The following is a 17,685-nucleotide window of genomic DNA, read 5'->3' as shown; positions in this document are numbered from 1 at the left end:
AAATAAATAAATAATCTAAAGTTATAAATGGTCACCCAGGGCATGGAAGACTACTGTGCATTTATCAGTCTGTGGGGGGACAAAATGAAGGCAGTATTTCTTCCTGTTCTGTTTTTTTCTTTAATAGAAGTGATTGGCCTGAATTAACAGGCTAATGTGGTGGCTGTTGTTTGCACAGCCAGTTAAAATGTAATTATTTTCAGGCTGGCGGACTGACGGTGGCAGCTGAGGCCTGCAGCTCATGGATTAGCTTGCCTCAATAAAACTTCAGAGGCAGTGCTGCAGTTTCAGACTGAGTGAGAGCAGAAGACACAAATGCACATACAGGAAGGAGTGTGTGTGCAGTTTAGCATCTCACTGTGCAATCACACCTACAATCGGCTTTGTTTACTCTAAATCATACATAACTGCAGTCTTGCTAGGTACATATTACCCAAATACACTCTCAGATAAAGTCATTCATTGTACCGTCCGAGGTACAGCTCTTTGATAACGTACTGCTGCATCCTTGTCAGGATGTTTTATTTGTGCCCTTGTGGTTTAATCCAATCTCGAGCCCTTTTTAACAAGGGTGCTGTCACGGTTCTGTGTCCGTTGGACCCAGTATTTTGAGTTTATTATGTTTTGGTTTAATTTTGCATCATGGATTGTTTTCTTGTTGTCTTGTTGTGGTTGTGATGATTATTATTAGAGTTTCATGTTTCTGTTATCCATGTTTTAGGAATTGTGGTTTCATGTATAGTTCAGTTCCATGTGTCATTTTCTGTCTCTGTGTTGAGTCCGTGTCTCTGAGTTGTGATTCATGTTTCCTGTTTTATTGTGAAAGTCTTTGTCTTATGTTAGTGTGTGCAGCTTTGTTCCCCATGTCTCGTTAGCCCTGATCTCTCCCAGCTGTGTCTCCCTCCTGTTGCCGATTCCTCCGTTACTACCCTGTGTATATAAGCCCTGTGTTTTCCCATGCTCGGTGTCGTGTCGTACCATCAGATCATGCCTGTGTGGTTTTGTGTCAGTTTTTCATGTTTGGTACCATTACTCAGTTTCATCTTTTGTTTTATGCCAGCAATAAAGCTGAGGTTTGAGTTACAGTTCAGTATCTGAGTCCTGCGCTTGGATCCTCCTCTCTGTCTCCACAGAGCCCTGACAGGTGCAAACACAGATACTCATTAGTTTATTTGTTTAAATACACTTCTTTGTTCATTCACTTTCACAAAAACCACTTTAGGCCTGTTCTTTGTCAGAGTTGCAAAGAAGAATTGTTTTCATTGTTTTTTGCTAAACTTTTTGCTTTGGGCAATGCTTAGGTGTAACCTACTCAGAAAATCTTTTTGATAAAGCATACACTAATTCACTTGAAAGAGGACTGAACACCAGCAGTGCAAATGGCTTTGTGCAGAGTTCAAAGCACAAACACTCCAGCATTCATATAAATAGTTCCAAACAGGTGCATGTGAACAAACCCATGCAGTTTTGCAGAAAGCAAACTGACAGAAAGCTCTTTGTCAAATAGCTAGCTGGCTATTGAGCAGCTTAGCCTAATGACAATGCTGCTGCACTGAGCTTTGGGTTTGTGCAACATAACCAAACAGCTAATCACAGCTCCAAACACTTTTTCACATCGCTTGCTCTGTGGGGGATTTGAAGCAGAGCTGAATGTTGTTCTGTTTCCTGCGAAATAACAACGACTATAACACACATGGATAGTTCAGCACAGCCAGTTCACCTCACCTATCCATCCAGCACTTTTGTGACTAACACGATTTCAGTACTAAACAAGCACAGAGTCTCATAGAGTCTTTGAGCAAATCAACATGAACTACAGTGTCAATTTGACCTTTCCAGCACCATTATCAGGGCAATATGCTCTTTGTGCACAAATGTTAAGAAATCCAAATGGTTTGTTATCTGCAAAATGGAAAAAATGTCAACATTCAACACACGCTAGTTCAGATCATTACTGGCAGATTGCTGTGCAGCTCTCCTTTACATTGTGGCGTGATCAATAAACCATTACAGCATCAGTGTTGACATACTACCTACACTCAACAAAAATATAAACGCAACACCTTTGTTACTGCTCCCATTCCCCATGGGATGGACGTAGAGACCTAAAATTCATTCCAGATACACAATATAACCATCCCTCCCAAACAGTGGTCACAAATCAGTCCAAATGTGTGGTAGTGGGCACATCTGCTATATTGAGATAATCCATCCCACCTCACAGGTGTGCCACATCAGGATGCTGATCTGACATCATGAGTAGTGCACAGGTGTACCTCAGACTGCCCACAACAAAAGGCCACCCTGGAATGTGCAGTTTTGTCTCACAGCAAAATGCCACAGATGCCACAAGCAATGAGGGAGCGTGCAATTGGCATGCTGACAGCAGGAATGTCAACCAGATCTGTCGCCCGTGCATTGAATGTTCATTTCTCAACCATAAGCCATCTCCACAGGCGTTTCAGAGAATATGGCAGCACATCCAACCGGCCTCACAACCGCAGACCTCGTGTAACCACACCAGCCCAGGACCTCCACATCCAGCAGGTTCACCTCCAAGATCGTCTGAGACCAGCCACCCAGACAGCTGCTGGAACAATTGGTTTGCACAACCAAACAATTTCTGCACAAACTGTCAGAAACCGTCTCAGGGACGCTCAACTGCATGCCCGTCGTCCTCATCGGGGTCTTGACCTGACTCCAGCTCGTCGCCGTAACAGACTTGTGTGGGCAAATGCTCACATTCGATGGCGTCTGGCACGTTGGAGAGGTGTGCGCTTCACGGATGAATCATGGTTCACATTGTTCAGGGCAGATGGCAGCTGAGAATGTCCCAGTTCTTGCATGGCCAGCATACTCACCGGACATGTCACCCATTGAGCATGTTCGGGATGTGCTTGACCGGCGTATACGACAGCGTGTACCAGTTCCCACGAATATCCAACAACCTCGCACAGCCATTGAAGTGGAGTGGACCAACATTCCACAGGCCACAATTGACAATCTGATAGACTCCATGCGACGATGTGTTGCACTGCATGAGGCAAATGGTGGTCACACCAGATACTGACCGGTTCTGGGTCCCCAGACCCCCAATAGCGCAAAAAACTGCACATTCCAGGGTGGCCTTTTGTTGTGGGCAGTCTGAGGTACACCTGTGCACTACTCATGATGTCAGATCAGCATCCTGATGTGGCACACCTGTGAGGTGGGATGGATTATCTCAATATGGCGGATGTGCCCACTACCACACATTTGGACTGATTTGTGACCACTGTTTGGGAGGGATGGTTATATTGTGTATCTGGAATGAATTTTAGGTCTCTACGTCCATCCCATGGGGAATGGGAGCAGTAACAAAGGTGTTGCGTTTATATTTTTGTTGAGTGTAATTACTAGGACCTTGATCCATTAGAAAAAGAACTAATTAATCATACAAATTGTTGTGATGAATCATTTTCTACTTTTGACAAAATCTTATAATGATCGATATTTAAAGACGACATGAAACACTACAGATATAAAGGCTGATTTACATCATGGAGTCCTGCTTCAACTCTGTCTGTGAAGCTGGATTTAAGAACTAAGTGTCGAATGTTTTGAGAACATGTGTAGTGCCATCTTATGCCAGGACAGAAGATTAGGTCACTGGGTTGGTTGTTTGGTTGCAGCTAATAGACTAGCAATAGTTTATGTTAGCTAACATAAACTAACAGCCAACGGGAGGCAACTGCCTCTATCCTAATGGGTGCCCCAAGTTCCCTTTTCTTATGGCTTTTTTTTGTTTCTTTTTTTTAATGTGTGTGTGCACGTGGAGTCCTTCACATGATGACCATTAACCAATGTTCACCCTTGACGGCAAAGCGCACTGGTTCTCAGCCGGGAACGAGCTCACTAAGAGCACGTGCATTTTTTGCCACCTGAGCGGTGCGGGGCCGTAGGGGGAACAGGGAAATTAATTGAGACACGCAGACTGATGCAACAAAAACCAGTAACTAGGGTGTACAGCGTACACTATAGTCTATAGCAAACAGGAGAATTAGGTTAGCACGTACACATTGGCAAGTTGTCTTGTGGCAACTGAAACAAATGAGCGTGCTGTGTGTGCGACAGCATGACAAACATTACCTGTCCTTTTAATAACTGCACAAGTAGTGCTGGTCATAGCTGCTAGCTAACTGGGAGTCATGGGTCTGTAGATCTGGCCACTGTTTTAGGGAATATTCATTCTTATGGCTTATATTTCATTAAAAACTATCTAATATGCATATCCACATAATTATAGATTATTATAATTATGGTATTAAAAAAACTATTTTAAAGGAAATGACATTGAGAAAGAGATTATATTAGATTTATATTTCACATAGGAAAAAAATGCTGATTTTATAGCAGCACAATTATTGTAACTGTCATGGTTGGCTGTGTGGCAGGGAGGCAGGAGGGGTGGACCCAAAATGCAAAACTCTTTGGAGACGAGATTTAAACTGAAAACGCAGCTTTATTGCTGGACAAACTTCTACATAAAATAAGACCCACAAAAGCAAAACAAAACTCTAAACTGAGGTGCTGAAGGACTGGAAATCATGAAAACACAGCAAGTTGACGGTACGACACGACAGGGAGCACAGGAAAAAAAAAAAAAACACAGCTTATATACACAGGTGAGTAATCAGGGAATGGGCAACAGGAGGGAGACACAGCTGGGAGAAATCAGGCTAACGAGACAGGGGAGCGGTAAAACTGAATACACTGACATGAGACATGAACTTTCAAAGTAAAACAGGAAACCAGAAACCATCACACACTGACTCAACACTGAGAGGCAGACAGAAAATAACGCATAGAACCCAAACTATACATGAGGCAACAAATCCTTAAACACGAATAAACAGAAACCTAGAATATAACAATCAAAGCACAAGAGTATCAAAGGGCAGCACATAGTGCAAAAATAAACCAAAACATCAGAAACTCAAAATGCTGGGTCGAACCGACCCAGAACCGTGACAGTAACTCAACAGATTAAACATTCAATAAGCTTTTTGCCTGCGCAGAGTGATTAGTCAAACAAATTAAATCATCATACATACATACATACATACATACATACATACATACATACATACAGGCATACAATAGCACTACACGTTCCCAAAATTTAAACTTTCTTACATTCAGCTTCACACACAGTGTTAAATCTGTGTCAGTTTTTGAGAGCAGGGCTCCATGATGTAAATTATCCTTTATATAGAATAGAATGGAACAGAATAGCCCTTAATTGTAATTGTACAACGCATGATCCAATCCATCTGCGCCACCATCTATATGTGTTTCATGTCCTCTTTAAACAAAATCACACAATTACTATAGAATGAAAATTGTATTTTATATTTAATTCTAAGACTTATCAAGACTGGCCAGCTCAGGTCATAGAATCATACACTGCGAGGTAGCATACAAACTTAATATTACTGTTATTTGCTAACACAAGTTTACCTGATACTTGATCCTGTCGTTCATGCTCATCATGTTTTCTGCATCTTATCGTGCACAGACGCACTGTTCCACTCCCCTCATGAAGCAAAACAACAGGATGGTTCACAAATACACCTGATTTGACAGAAGGAGAAGGTGAGGCTTATTCTTTTTAATAAATAATTTATGAGTAATGTTTTACACACCAGTGATTGTCTGCTGTTATGATCATAAAATGGTTGTAGATAGGGATTGGAATTGAGAACCGGTTCTTGTAGAGAACTGGTTCCCAGTAGTTCTACTTGCGTCTATTTGAAAGACTGAGTGTAAACACAAAAAAATATTTTTATGTGCTGGAATGTGCAGAAAATAAGTTTAAATGTTAAACTAATATCTTCCAGTCAGAGAATGTTGCATATAATTAAATTTTTGCTTGATGCATAAAGTTAAGAGATTAAAACTAATAAAACAAGTTTTAAAAAGAGACGTTTCCATTTGATTACATTTTGTATGATGGATTATGCAGAAAAAGTAGAATTGGGCTGAAAGATCTATCACTTTATCACCTATTCAGGTTGTAAATGGTGTTTTTTAAAAGTAACTAAGTAACTAAGTAACTATGTAATTAATTACTTTTGAAAATAAGTAATCAGTAAAGTAATGGGATTAAGTTTTTTGGGGAAGTAATCAGTAATCAGTAATCAGTAATTAGTTACTGATTACTTTTTTCAAGTAACTTGACCAACACTGCTGTCGGTTTTGTGTTCATACCTAAATACTAAGAGAAAGCTTACATGTGTGTCCTCATTAGGATAGAGAGTCGTATTGGTGTGTCAGGCCTGTTAAATGGTAAAATAGTTATGAGACAATGTGTTTTAAGTCATTTTACAGAGAAACACAGAAGCAGTGTAACGAATGCTATAACAAATTACTTCCTCCTTTGATATGCTGCTTAGTGATGGTGGTGACTGTGTGTGTGTGTGTGTGTGTGTGTGTGTGTGTGTGTGTGTGTGTGTGTGTGTGTGTGTGTGTGTGTGTGTGTGTGAGAGAGAGAGAGAGAGAGCGTGGTAGCCTTCAGAGGTCCTCTAGAGGGCACAAGCTTTAACAACCTCTCGCTTCAACGTGCTCCTAACTGACCCGCCTACTTCTTCTCTTCGTTTCATTAAAGTACTTGGAGTTGTCAGTAAACCTAGAAAAGCACAATATAAATGTTAGTCCATTCCACTTATCACTCAATTGTGCAATAAAAGGACTTTACATACTCACTGCCACATTGTTATAGGTACTCCAGTAACAAACAGTTGAGGTTGTGCTTTAGCCTTCTAGTGATCTATTTTGTTACTTACCCGAGTCTTCATTTTGATTTCTCTCTCTTCTGTGCTCTGGAGACCTCTCACTGGATTCACACACTTACCATCATTTTGTTAGCTCTGCTTTTGTTAGCTCGCAACGGTTTATCTATCTATCTATGGCCTTTGTAATAGTTTGAAAAAAGTAGCACAAAACAAACCGGACAAAATATTTCTCTCCTCCACAAGAGGAATGAGGATTGGGCTACATTTATATAATATGATTCTAGTTTTATTGACAACTCAAAGCTCATGATGCTTTAAGCCATTATCACCCACTGATATACAGATTCATACGGCACTCTTATACTACAGGTTGCTTGTCTCTTTACATGCACAGTCACAGTCAGGCAGATGAATCAGGCACAGCTTCTAGGGCTGTCACTCCAGGATGGGCAGACTGGATACCTGACCTAAATGCCAAAAAATGTCTTGCCCTTATTAAAACTGCTTGAGCACTGTGTGGTGCAATGTAAAAAAAAAACTTGACCAGAGCCATAGCTATTCAGCATTCTGCATTGTATAATTAACTGTGTTTTTCTTCAAGGTACAGAAGCTATGTCAGAAATCAGTTGTCTTGTCAGATTAAATGCACGTCAATAAGATCCTCAGAGAGGAATCTGTCTGGTTAAAATATGATGAAACATCAATACAAAAAAAACAAGTATTCACTTTCCAGTGTGAAGTGATTCCCAGGTTACAAAATGATTTCTGCATTTGCATGGTGAAAACCTGATTCCATTCTCATCTCTGAGCCTTATAAACCTTTCTGACCCAGCTTTGGTGGACAGCGTGTACCGGCTGATACAGAAAGACCTCTGGACACTTTAAGTAGCGAACACAGCAGGGTAACGTTTCCTCTGAAGATACTGAGTATGCTTTTAGCTCTCATTGGACTCTGTGTCAGGGTTCAGTGTGCGCTGCGAGGGAAATTAAACTGCCAAACTCTGTGTGAAAGACACTTCTCTGTCCATCATGGATGAAGGAATATCTAATTCCATCGCCTGGAGATAAGAAGCTTCTGGTTTTCTGCATTTCCAATCTTTAGATCAGCCCAAGAAAGGAAATGTAGACTTCTAAGCAGCAGAAAGTAATATCCTGTCCAAAGGTACTCCAGAGAGAGAGATGAGATTCAAAATAAGTTTCTTCCCACTGCCAGACATAATATTAGTATTCCTTTTTATTACCATTTTCTCAAGTGACATTCATTCATGTCACCTTTTATATTTACTTTCTGATGAATTCACATAACAGTGTCTGCAGATTGAAGCAAAATGAACATCTTGTCACTTTTTCCTGTATGTAGCGATCATGACACAACCACCACTGCGAAAACACAACATTTGCTCCTCTGTATAAACTAGGTGGGGCTGTGAGTGATTACAGTAATTACTGTGATGAGGAATTTGAGTCTGTTAGAATGTCACTCAAGTTAGTGTCAGTTGCAAGCCTCCTGAAGTAACCTGAAGTTACAGTTTCATGCATAACTAAAGTGCATTATGATCATTTTGTGTCCTAATGAAATTTGTCAAACATTTACACTTAACTGGTTACTTAAAAGGTGCAAAATAAATGACAAAATGTCATCATCCGGGTGTCACTTACAATAAAGGAGAAACTTCATATTATTGCTTAAAACCCATTTTATTCCAAACCCTGATCATTTCCAAATCCAAATTTTTTTTATATAATTGTACCGTATTCCTTCCCCACAGTTTCTTCCCCAAAGCCATGACCACCCTGAACTCACACAGCCCCCTCAATTTTTTTCTTCCCACTTCCTCTATGGACCACCACTGTGCAATACCAATTCTATGTGCAATAACTCAACTGTATATACACAACACTATTTATTACATATTACTTTTTTTTTTAAACCGGCCTGTATATTTGTACATTTTATTTATTTATTTATATATATATATATATATATATATATATATATATATCTTTTTCCCTATGTTAATAATGCTGCAGAACTGCACCCCCACACCCAGCATGTTTACACTAAGTAGGAGATGCTCTGTATCTCATTGTACAACTGTATAGTGAAAATAAAGGCATTCTATTCTATTCTATATGGAAATAAAATGCCAATTACTCAAAAGACCTACAAGCACCAGAAATGGGGTAAATCTGGTATGACCAGGGCCAAATATGTTTCTTTACAGCAGCGTACCATGCAATCATCTTTACCCCACTGAGTCATGTCAGTTAAAGGCCTAACAGATGACTAAATAGTACAGTCATGGCTAGAACTGAGTTCAGTTTGGTTCAAAAGTGTTCAATGTTGTTTAGACATCTGACAAAGCTGTCTGATGAAATGTTTTTCTAACAGGTTTTTGCTGTGTAGGAGTGTTTGGAAATAACAGTGCAACAGAGGATTAAGGGCAGCCCATTTCCTGAGTCATTTCAAAAACTAATTGAATGAAATGAAATTGAAATCCTTGAAAACAAGACTGAAAGTGGCGGTGCATAATTTAAAGCCAATCTGAAAACCAAATAATAACACTGATGCAGTTTATCCCTTTAGTTTGAGGGCAGTGGAAACAACCTTCCTGATACCCTGTGACTGTGGGCAGGAAACTCCAGAGGGGCAACTCCCACCGGGGAGCAACAATGCCTTTCATATTTTGGCACCGCCTCTTCCTCCAGTAACTGTGAGGCCCAGTATCCAGGGTTAATGGTGTTAGTTCACACTGGGTGGTGTTGGGAATTACGCTGGTGTTAATACGCTTGTCAAAGACCTAGAAACACACACACACAAACATTCACACACAGAAAAATGTATAGCTTCACAGTGGGCCTCCTTTTAATATACCCGCAGATGTGTTTTTCTCTCCCACACACATACAAAACCAAAGCAACCTGAGACACAGCTGAAAATGCTGAACTGCATAATTTCCCCTCGATGAAGCCCCAGACACACAGCTACAAACTGTGTATCACACACACAACACATTCACACTAACCAACACAGTGCTGGATGTCGTGATCGCTCCAAGTGCATATTGATTTGCTGTCACTCATGGTGGAGATGCAACGTGTAAATTGGCTGCTTGTCACTGTTGTGAGACATTAGCCTGCTGGTCAGGAGGTATGCCGCTCCAGATAAAACACACAGCAGCCTACCACACGCTGTCATCTGAAGCATTATGTTTTATTGTAACATTACATTACATTATATTATCGAACATATCTGGGATTACGAAAGATCTTTTAAGATTTTTAAAACACAGAGTGATTAGGCACGTGATGAATCTTTCTTAATGCTATTTTACATATATTGTAAAAATGAAAACCCATTGTTTGGGATAATATGGATTGGCAAATTAGTCATATACATGTACTTGATGGTTTGATCATAACACTGGGAGAAAGACAGATGGTGCTTTAAAGCTGGAAAGTCAGCAGTGAGGGTTTCTTTTTGAGCCATTCCTTGTTGGAATTGGCTCATCTAAAGATTGGAAGGTAAACATCCAGATTTTCTTTTATTTCTGGAAAGGTGGCATTAACCTTTGGTGGCCACACTCGCTTTTTGGCATGAAAACTCCTCTTGTTTTGTGGTCATGGGAAACTGTACTTGTCCACATTTTAAGAGCACATTCATCTGCCATTAACAATGACTTGAGCTTGGTATAAGCTTTTGTTCTGGTGGTTTGCTCGTGAATTTGTTGGATACATTCACGATAAACTGATGGGACTGCCACTGGCTCTGCTTTCACTACTCTGAGATCCGTTATGATCTCTGTTTCATATGGAAACACAGCCACCAGTAACAAGTAGAGGAGCTTCAGTGACAGATGAGTCTTGTCTTGCCACCCACCTTGGCCAACATGTGTGATATCGAGAAGCTGCTGTGTGAAGGAGTTACTCGAGGTGCTTGCTCAGTAACTTTCAGATTAGCAAAATGTCTGACTAACTATAATTCTTTAAACAGCTGTTCAGAAAACACTCCACCTTCATTTTAAATTAATATTTGAATCCCTCTGTTCCCACTGACAGACTGCTCAGGCCCCTTAATCAAGCTGATTTTTAGATTTTAATGTACTTTTTTACATCAAGTTGTAGGCCATGTGTTTCTGAGCTCACAGACAAACAGTTTTATTAATATTTTCAGAGGTATGTGGTCCTCACAGGACAGCATATTTACTGAGCATATTTATAGGAAACAGGAATATAAAGTGAGCCCAACCTTAAATATATACATCAGTAATATTCATCTGTTTAACACTCATGGGGAACATTTTTCAGCAGAGTAATTATTTCTAGTTGTGATACTTTGTGCTCAAACGTCCAGTAATACTGTTTTAAGTGTACTGAGATGTTTTCTTAGTGTTTTATTGTTTCTTTTCCTAAAAGGTTTGAAAGACTCCTCCACCAATCGCCATTGTAATTTAATGTTGTTAAATAATTTTTGGCAATATAGTAGATAGTTATTTAGCTGTAGAAGTTATAATATTTTACAATTCTTCAGCCAGGAAGAAAGACAGCTGATATGGTATGTTTTAATCTGATCCAATTTATGTGTTTAAATTAGTAAATATCTGAGGTATTTGTTTCCTAGTATGACTTGTAAGGTACTTTTACAGTGGCTTGCAAAAGTGTTCGGCCCCCTTGAACTTTCCCACATTTTGTCTCATTACAGCCACAAACATGAATCAATGTTATTGGAATTCCACATGAAAGACCAACACAAAGTGGTGCACACGTGAGAAGTGGAACGAAAATCAGACATGATTTCAAACATTTTTTACAAATAAATAACTGCAAAGTGGGGTGTGCGTAATTATTCAGCCCTCTTTAGTCTGAGTGCAGTCAGTTGCACATAGACGTTGCCTGATGAGTGCTAATGACTAAACGGTGCACCTGTGTGTAATCTAATGTCAGTACAAATACAGCTGCTCTGTGACGGCCTCAGAGGTTGTCTAAGAGAATATTGGGAGCAGCAACACCATGAAGTCCAAAGAACACAGCAGACAGGTCAGGGATGAAGTTACTGAGAAATTTAAAGCAGGCTTAGGCTACAAAAAGATTTCCCAAGCCTTGAACATCCCACGGAGCACTGTTCAAGCCATCATTCAGAAATGGAAGGAGTATGGCACAACTGTAAAGCTACCAAGACAAGGCCGTCCACCTAAACTCACAGGCCGAACAAGGAGAGCGCTGATCAGAAATGCAGCCAAGAGGCCCATGGTGACTCTGGACCAGCTGCAGAGATCTACAGCTCAGGTGGGGGAATCTGTCCATAGGACAACTATTAGTCGTGCACTGCACAAAGTTGGCCTTTATGGAAGAGTGGCAAGAAGAAAGCCATTGTTAACAGAAAACCATAAGAAGTCCTGTTTGCAGTTTGCCACAAGCCATGTGGGGGACACAGCAAACATGTGGAAGAAGCTGCTCTGGTCAGATGAGACTAAAATGCAAAACGCTGTGTGTGGAAAACTAACACTGCACATCACTCTGAACACACCATCCCCACTGTCAGATATGGTGGTGGCAGCATCGTGCTCTGGAGGTGCTTCTCTTCAGCAGGGACAGGGAAGCTGGTCAGAGTTGATGGGAAGATGGATGGAGCCAAATACAGGGCAGTCTTGGAAGAAAGCCTCTTGGAGTCTGCAAAAGACTTGAGAGCGGGGTGGAGGTTCACCTTCCAGCAGGACAACGACCCTAAACATAAAGCCAGGAAACAATGGGGTGGTTTAAAACAAAACACATCCATGTGTTAGAACGGCCCAGTCAAAGTCCAGATCTAAATCCAATCGAGAATCTGTGGCAAGATCTGAAAACGGCTGTTCACAAACGCTGCCCACCTAATCTGACTGAGATGGAGCTGCTTTGCAAAGAAGAATGGGCAAAGATTTCAGTCTGTAGATGTGCAAAGCTGGTAGAGACAGACCCTAAAAGACTGGCAGCTGGAACTGCAGCAAAAGCTGGTTCTACAAAGTATTGACTCAGGGGGCTGAATAATTATGCACACCCCACTTTGCAGTTATTTATTTGTAAAAATATTTGGAATCATGTCTGATTTTCGTTCCACTTCTCACGTGTACACCACTTTGTATCGGTCAAATATGTGACCCTATCTTCAGACAGCTGACAATGAACCAGCCGTACAACAGCTGGTTATCCACTTTCCATTTGATAAACATCATATGAGAGTTTATTCTCTGGGTGTCTGAGTCCAACAGTGTTAGAGCCTCTTCAAAGAAAGTTTCACTAATGGCAGCTAACAGCAGCAAAAAGAAACAAACAGCTGCACTTACTAACAGAAAAGTTCAGGATATCATCAACAGCTCACCTCTGCATCAGTGTCACCAGACAAAAGTGAGCTTCACTGACTCGTCAACTTGTTTCGAACCACTTTCACAAAGTTTTACAGCCTCCTCCAGAGTAAACAAACATGTACACCAAACATATTACTGAGGTAAACACCAGACTGACAGCCACTGTAGCTATGATTATGCACTTGAACTGAAAGATGTGACATGAATTCAGTTGACTGTGATCTGCAATCTACTGACATCTAGTGGTCATATTTTACACACCACACTGCTAACTGTCATCTTTTACGGTTGACATTTACCCACTGACAGCTGGTTACAAATTCACGTTTTATTTTGTTGCTTAACAGTGCATGTGTGTTGCTGTAAATGACCAAGGCTGCCAGCATTATTCATGGCAGGGATGCCTGCGAATTATATAATGTTATCGTTGGTCTGCAATTGGTAGTCTGTCTCTTGGTAATTGCTAATGTGTCAAAATGATAGGCAGCCTTCTGTTATATTTAATATTGTTAAAAACCTTGTTAAAAATTAAAATGGTTAATGTGCCTTCTGCTGCACACTTCTAAGGATATAATTGCTAGAAATAAACAACTAAACAAGGAGAAAAGTTCCTAAGTAACTACATTTTGCTATCATTTTTTTTATCTCAAACAAAACCTACTTTGGAACAGGTTAGATATGCAGCAAAATTAAGACTACGTCCACACTTACACGGTTATTTTTGAAAACGCAGTCCATGCGTAAACTGCGTTTTGGCATTTTGGATCAAATTACATAGATTTTTTAAAAACTCCTGCCAGGGTGGACCCCCACAAGGATCACATCATGGAGTAGCTCACTGCGGTCGTGAGTTCTCAGAATCGGCTCTTTGAGCACGAGAATGACAACACCACGGAGCGTAAGTTTGATAACATCATGGAGAAGCTCACGGCTCTCCAACGGGAGATTGACAGACCAGTGTCGGACTGTTAGAACAGCTTTGAAATTCTCATGAGTTGTTCGCACTAAAGAAAAACCACCATCATATTGTGGCTATCCCTTCGGTGCCAGCTGTGGGCTCAAGGCTGGAGCTGAACAAAAACACCCTGATAACAACTGTGTTTAGACTGTTCTTCCCATTCTATGCCAGGCCACCTGGGTTGGCTGGAAGACTGTTTACTTAGCCTGGCAGGGCGAAGAACACTGTCTCAGCTGAACTATGGACACGCACACACATACATATACACTGATAAGCACTCACTCGTCCACCCCTCCCTTTCCAAACGCCTTCGATGCTTGTTGCCTCCTGGGAACACGGCGGGTCTGAGCCCGTGCTGGAATGGTGGCGCTGGGCAGGACGGCTGCTGTGTTTGCTTCGGATTACTCCTCACCCCCCACCCGACCCTGTGGCTTGTCACGTGCTCCATAATGTTGTGCTGTGGACATTTATGTGCTTTCTGTGCAGAGGAGTTTTTTTGTTTCCTGTTCTCATGCTGTCCTCCCAGAAGCCCAGCATGAGTAGAGGTCTCTTTTTTTCCTCTTGTACTTTCCCATTGTAGTGTACATTTCAGTGGTTTTCTGTAATGTTACCGATCTCCGACCTGTATCACCATGTGATGTCTGTGTTGTGTGTGTAAGGTCGGGGGGCGGGTCCATTCCACTGCAGGGCAACCTGCATGTGGCTAATAAAGCTGATTGATTGATTGATTGATTGATAGGTGAGATGAATTTCTACAATGGTGGATGTAGACAAAATACTGTTGCTGGTAATCTCACTATCTACAGTTCTCCACCTTCCAAACCTGAAAACCTAGAATTAAGCAGTTCATTTATGCTACCCAAATGTCTGCTATGTAGTACACGTCTCTGAACAGTTCATCATTGATTCCATCTTTTGTGTAGAAAAAGGCATGCAACACTTGTTATCAGTGAAACTGAGTACATGGTAAATGTTCTGATTCTTATATAGCGGTCTACTCTCAAGGAGCTCTTTATATAACATGCCAAATTGCCAAATTCACCCATTAACACTGTCATGGTCCGGGTGTGTGCCAGTGTGTCTCCTTCCGAGCTGGCGTCTCCACCCCTGGGAGGGGCCTCAGTGTTTTTGCTGATCGCTCACACCTGTGGGTAATTTAGCCGGGGACTCATAAGGCCAGCGTACTCAATCTCTCTTCGCCAGATTCTCTGCTAACATCAGTCAGTGCAGGCCACCACCATGATTCCCTATGTATTTTGTGAATCACCTTGCTTCACTGTATGTTTGTCTTTTGTGCGCCTCTCTCTTAGCTACACCTAACTGCCAATCCCTGCCGAAGAGCTCCTACTTGGATATTGGACCATCTGGCAGTCCCACAGGCTATTACCCGAATCACCTACCTGCCTCTCTGCCTCCACGCCAGGAGTTTTTGGATTACACACCCGGACTACTCACCCCTCTACGTCATCTCCGACCACCTGTGGCAAGTACGCAGTACGAAGGAGGATTCTGAACCAACAACATATTCATATGTCTCCTTATCCGTATCTGAACATCTGCACTCTGTTACAGTGACCCCGACCTTTTCCTGGATCTAATGTGACTCGCTTTCCAGTCCAATCCCCGGAATAGCTGTCCCCTCTGACCCGGACCAGATTGTTACTTAGATTCAGTGGTGGAACGTCGTACTTGTCTAACTCACCTTTTGTTTATGAATATTTGTGGAGTCATTAAACATTATCCTTAAAATCTACTTACGTGCTGTTCGGTGTCCTGCATTTGAGTCCTGTCACTCGTCTAAAACGGTCTCGGCCGTAACAAACACAAGCACTTTCTTCTATGCTTTTAAGGCTTGGGGTTAATATCCTTGGGCAATATACTGAGCATGCAGACTCGGGGAGCCAGGAATCAAACCACCAACCTTCCAACCAGTAGATGACCTGAGCTTCAGCCAACAGTTAGTTCACTGGCAAGTTGTAACTATGGTCTAATGTTAGTGAAGACAGAAAGGTTTTCTTCCTTTCTTCCAATGTAGGTCAAATCTAAAGGGGCTGCCCAGTACAGAGCTGCTGGCCTTTCTGTACATCCAACCTTATTCACTTCTACATCCTTCTCCTTAGAAAAATCACTTATTTTATATCTGTATATCCTGACTTGTTTGAGTCTAGCAAAACAAATATCAATGATCAGCAAGAAAAAAAACCTGTCATTAAAACCAACAGAGCAACTGATAAAGACACCACAACTCCTTTTTAATTTGATATATTAATTTCAGCACAATGTTTGACTTCAATGACCTTATAGTACCATAGAAATTGGCTTTTTTCATCGGCTCCATCTCTTCATATATAAGATGGAGCACAGCTAATCTTAATGACCTTGTAGTACCATATCACCCTATTAGAGCACTTCGCTGTCACACTGCAGGCCTACTTGTTGTTCCTAGAGTATTTAAAAGTAGAATGGGAGGCAGAGCCTTCAGTTTTCAGGCCCCTCTTCTGTGGAACCAGCTTCCAGTTTGGATTCAGGAGACAGACACTATCTCTACTTTCAAGATTAGGTTTCAAACTTTCCTTTTTGATAAAGCATATAGTTAGGGCTGGACCAGGTGACCCTGAATCCTCCCTTAGTTATGCTGCAATAGGTGCAGGCTGCTGGGGGATTCCCATGATGCATTGAGTATTTCTTCTTCAGTCACCTTTTTCACTCACTTTGTGGTTAAACGCTGTATAAATAAAATTGAATTGAATAGTTTAGTGAATTGAAACAACAGAAATTTGAACTTTAAAGTCCAGTTCATCGTCAGCAACTTAAAAGAAATCAAACAAGTAAAGATTTATAGTTATTTTATACTGACAAACGTTAATATTACAGCAAGGTACCATTAGCTTGTCAATAAAAAAAAAACAGTAATGTCATCATCGCTCCACCAAGGCAACAGGCAATTCCTAAAAAAAACTTATTTGTCAAATTCAGACTCTCTCTATACACACATAATTCTACTACTAAAGCAGACTCCAGGGACATTTTCTGTGTGTTTGTTTCACATACCTGGTAAACTACCAGAAAAATAATTCTGGTGTTTTTGCTCCACTGAGTAACAACTCCCTGCTGTCACATACAGTTATACATTACCTGAAGGCTGAGTAGAGGTTGGGTTGTGATTATAAAAATTTGTTTGTCAACAGAAATAAGATAAGAAGCAAAAATGTATCCTAAATGTTTGGACATATCTGTGTTACAGCAGGCTGAAACCTTGTCCATAGCTCCTCCTGGATTACAGGCCTCGCTCCCCGCAGCACAATCAGCTTGCAAAAACCGACTTTACAATCTACAAAAAAAAATAGCCTTCTCACGTTCACATAAAACACAATGACCAAGAAAAGTCACCTATTTTTAACAAGAAATAAAAATACAAGTATATTGTAAATATAGTACTGCTATGCATGGTCACACTTTATGCTATGATTCAGTCCAGAGTGCCACTTCATCAGTGGAGAACCAGAACATTAATAAGTGCCATGCTAATTCAAATTAAGGATACATTAAGCCAAGACAAACAGTAATTATGCTATATACGCCACTTATGGTTGGTAAATAAACTTATTATCTC

The 17,685-nt window shown here is 40.9% G+C and overlaps 1 long non-coding RNA gene across 1 annotated transcript; it reads left to right on the top strand.

Annotated features, from left to right (window-relative positions):
• Positions 1-15,158: 15,158 nt before the first annotated feature.
• LOC145431899 (uncharacterized) lies at positions 15,159-15,816 on the top strand. Its single transcript, XR_013912211.1, has 3 exons — positions 15,159-15,292; positions 15,383-15,559; positions 15,645-15,816. It is a non-coding gene; the product is annotated as an uncharacterized LOC145431899 (long non-coding RNA).
• The last annotated feature ends 1,869 nt before the right edge of the window (positions 15,817-17,685 follow it).

Source organism: Astatotilapia calliptera, chromosome 11 (genome assembly GCF_964374335.1).
Source record: "Astatotilapia calliptera chromosome 11, fAstCal68.1, whole genome shotgun sequence".
Classification (NCBI taxonomy): Eukaryota; Metazoa; Chordata; class Actinopteri; order Cichliformes; family Cichlidae; genus Astatotilapia; species Astatotilapia calliptera.
Note: the sequence above shows the minus strand (reverse complement) of the source record. Positions and strands in the feature narration are given on the sequence as shown.